A 4,641-nucleotide genomic window follows, 5' to 3' on the forward strand; every position below is an offset into this window, starting at 1 on the left:
TTAAAATTTATTGTTTTATATAATCTCTAAAGAGACAAAAGTGGTACTCTCTAATAAGAATATTTTAATCGTCTTAAAAAAGACAATAGGTGAGATGAAACACAAAAATACAACTGTCTCTCAAGAGACAATAATACTGGTGTTTTTTATTGTCTTTATAAAGACAATTTTTTAAGACAATAATTTAAGACACTCATTTAGAGACAATATTTAAGACGATACATAAGTTTTATTTTGTCTCTAGTTAAGACAATTCACTCAAAAATTGTCTCAAATATTGTCTTAAAACCCCTTTCTATGTAATAGTGCATGTGTGCAGTGTTCTAGATGATAGGCCTACTTATTTCCTCTATTTCCATTGATTCTGTCCTGCGGAACACATCTTATCATTGATCCTCGGGTGCTTTAAGCTTCTATTGGGATTCAAATGCACAGGATTATTGAGCATATTCAATGCTTTGTACGTTGGGTGAGAATCTATTTATATGGTGCTTCCACGACAAAGGTTTGTTCAATGGGTTTCATTTTGATGTCTAGTTCGTTAAATACTTGTCTGCGAGATTACCTACAAATTGAAATCAACTAAACCAAAGAATATTGACTATCTACACTTATTTGAAATATAGGATGGAGTTACTGTAAGTCTATCTTTGCTAACTTTTTTGTTTTGTAGTGCCGGGTGAGCTGCTTACATAAACATATTGAATATTAAAAGTCGATCCAGTACCCAGACACTGAACCGACACATCATAATGAAAGATGCACCAAAATTTTAGAAATTATCTAGTCATTTGCTCTGTACTTTTTGCTATTAATATATACTCTGAGGTGGAATACTAAAAGATTCTCAAGAGTCAAGAATAAAAAGGAAAAGGTTTTATTAGTATTTGTTGTATAGACACATGGTGATTTAGGGGAAAGATCTAGTAGTGAAATTATTTCAATAGTTGTTATAACATTTGTTGATTTAAGAAAATATTTTTTTTTATATATTACACTAATAACTGTGACTTTAAAGTTGTCAATGTTGATGATGTTTACTTATAATTGAATAAAATGTATTCCTTAAATCTAGAATGTAACAAATCGTGTTAGACCATATCAGTCCACTTATAAAGCATGATTCATTATATAAATAACTACCTCAACAGAAAAGAAGAAATGTTTTGGAAATAGAAATCGAGGTTCTAGTGGCTAAAGGAAGATGATAAGAATACAAAGTTTTTCCATCAATCCACTTTGAAACATAGAAGTCGAAATAAAATAAGATATCTTCTGAGAGAAGATAGAACCAAGGTGGAGGATGAAGAGGATATGGCATCCCTTTTCATTGACTCTTTTAAACATAATCAACTTTCAATTCATGTGGCCAATAAGGATATGAACAACATGCTACATGTAATACCTAGAGTTATTGAGGATTCGGATCTCCTGGACCTCAACAAAAGAGTTACCATGTAGGAGGTGAAGACTGCTCTTTTCTCCTTGTCTCCTAATAAGGCCCCTGGACCTAATGGATTTCCGCCTGCCTTTTTTCAAGACTTCTAGGATATAGTTGGGAGTGACTTATTCAATGCTGTCAGAGACTTCTTTAGAACAAGAATCTCCTTAAATAACTAAATGCCACCTTTGTTGCTTTAATTATGAAGAATGGCAATGTTGTCTCCACCAACGATTTTAGGCCTATGAGTTTATGTTATATTGTTTACAAAATTATCTCCAAAACCATGGTCAACAGAATAAATTCTCTAGTTGATAAAATGATCTCCAAGCACCAAAAGGGTTTTGTGGAAAGAATACACTTTTTAGATGTGGTCAAGATGGCCCATGAGTTGGTTCACTCCATGGATAACATCAAGAAACCTTCAATGGCTTTAAAACTAGATATTTTTAAAGCCTATGATAGAGTGTCCTGGAAATTTTTCCTTGAAGTCCTTAAGAGATATTGGTTTAAGGGCAGATTCTTAGATTTGACTGAGCAATGTGTTTGCACCCCTAAGTTCACAATCCTCCTTAATGGCTACCCCAAGGGATACTTTTCTTGAGGCAAAGGGCTATGACAGGGTGAGCCCCTCTCCCCCTATCTTTTCATCATTGTTGGTAAGTGTTAGGGATAAATATTGAAAAGCTTAGATGTGAGGGTGCTCTAAAAGGTTTTAAAGATGCTTCATCCCTAAACCCTACACCCATCAAAAATTTGTTGATGATACCATCATCTTTGGTGAAGCTTTTGTCTCCAAGGCAAAGAAATGGAAAAAGACCTTGGATAGATATGCTATCATCTCAGGCCAACACATAAACTTTGTTAGGAGAAAATTGTTCTTTTTTAAATGTCAAACCTAGCCTCCAAGCCAAAATATCCTCCATTCTCGGTTTCCAAATTGCCACCCTCCCAAACTCTTATCTTGGGTTGCCCCTTGTTTCCAAACGTCCTAATCTAAATTTCTAGAATGGCTTGCTTGAGAGATTTCAAAAGAAGTTAGTTGGCTAGAAAGGGAAACTTCTCAGCTTGGCAGGCAAGATGCAACTTGTGAAATCTTGCCTTCAAAATATGCCCATTTATTACCTTTCTCTATTCAAGATACCTGGGGTGGTTGCTAAAAATTTGAAAGGATCCAAAGGAGGTTCCTATGGTCAGGTATGGAAGAAAAAAATAGACTTTCCTTTCTCTCTTGGGATAAAGTGTGCAAACCTTGGAATTGTGGCAGATTGGGCATAAGAAAGATTAAAAATTTTAATAACGCTCTTATTTCTAAAATAGGTTGGCAATTAACTAAGGAACAAAATAACTCGACTGAAATTTTGAAAGCCAAATACTTCCCAAGTAACAATGGGGAAAAATTCATCAATCAAGAGGAGCTACCCATGGGTTCCACCATTTGTAACAGTGTGGCTAAAACCAAACACAACATCAAAAGAATGGCAAGATGATTATAGGAAATGGAAGAAAGAAAAAGTTCTGGAAAGACACTTGGATGCTTGGAAACTCTCTTGATTCCCTCCCATACTTGAAGAATATTAAGAAGTTCATGAGCTGTCATTGGGGGGAAAGGTGCATGATTTGATAACTTGGAATAGGGGGTATGCTTCCTAGATTGATCTGAGAAGAATTGTTTCCTTTGGACCAGAAGTTTAGCCCAATACTAGAAGGCTAATCTTGAAGGAAGCAACAGACCTCACTTTCATGCTTCCTAACTATTATCTTTACACTCCTATTGGGGAGGATGAATGAATATGGGAAAGGAGTGTGTCAAGAAATTTCTCTGTTAAGTTTTCCTACCACCTTTTGGAGGAAAATAATGACAGAGATTTAATATGGAAGGCAATCTGGATCAAGGGGCTAATCCCCAAAATTATTTGTTTTTGGTGGGCGATTTCTCATGGTCAAATTTTTACTATAGAAAAGCTAAACAAAAGGGGGTTTTCTCTGATCAATAGGTGTGAACTTTGTTATATGGACTCAGAAAGTATTGAACACATTTTTTTACATTGCAGCTTTGCTTGGGACATATGGGAAGAAATGTGGAAGAAGCTTAACATTAATTGGGTGCAACTTAAATCTTTCAAAGATCTCCTTGAGGCATGGCAGTTATCCCCTTACTCTCACCCGATTACCAAGAGTATCTAGCATCAAACTCCTCCCTTTGTTGCTTGGAAAATTTTGGGAAGAACAAAACAACATGATATTTAGAGAAAAGAAGAGAAGCAACAAAATCCTAGCCACCATCACTACATAGAAGATTAAGGAAAATATTAATGCGGAATCTACTGGTTTCTCCAAAATCCTACCCTCTCTTCTGGATCTCTGACTAAAACAAGTTTGAGGAATTCGACACAACATTTTGAATGTTAATTGACAAAGAACGATCATGAGAAATTCTTGTTTATGACAACCTCCTGAAATGGGATGGATTAAGTGTATCTTTGATGGTTATTTTAAAGGCAATCCTGGGATCTCAGGGGCAGGAGGCTCAGTACATGATCATAAAGGCTTTTTCTTAGTTGGGTTTGGCTTAGGTCGAGGGACAACTACTAACAATAAGGTGAAAGCTTGGGTGGCTCGGATGGGTCTTCAGAGACTATATGATTTCACTAGAAGGAATGTAATTTTGGAAGGAGATTCCAAACTTATTATTGACTGCCTCAATAATGTCATCTCTCCTTCGTGGGAGATCAAAGAGATAGTTGGTAAATGTAAATGGGTGGCGGAATTGTTTAAAGACATCAAAATATAGAATACCTATAGAGAAGGAAATAGGTCGGCTGACCTCATTGCCAATCAAAGTTTTCATATGCCGGATTGGCAAGTCTTCAAGTTTGAGAACAACTCTAGAGAGTTGAAGGAAATCCTCTCGTAGGAAAGAAGAATCATAAAAGAGAAGGCGGGAAGTGGGACTAATGAGTCGTTGGAATGAGATCTTTTAATTTGTTTTATGCCCGTGCTCTCAAATACTTTGAATTGTCCATTGGGCCCACATAGGTGGAGGGGTTACAAGGTGATGACTTGGCACCTAGACGACTGGAGTCTCTTCTACAGTTGGATGGTTTACGTGGCTAATGACCTAGACAGGAACATTCTCGATAAAAGCATGATGGTGATGGATGATGACTATGCTTGTATTTGGGAAGATAAGGTGTTAA

The sequence above is a fragment of the Cryptomeria japonica genome, chromosome 7, assembly GCF_030272615.1.
Source record: "Cryptomeria japonica chromosome 7, Sugi_1.0, whole genome shotgun sequence".
NCBI classification, from domain to species: Eukaryota; Viridiplantae; Streptophyta; class Pinopsida; order Cupressales; family Cupressaceae; genus Cryptomeria; species Cryptomeria japonica.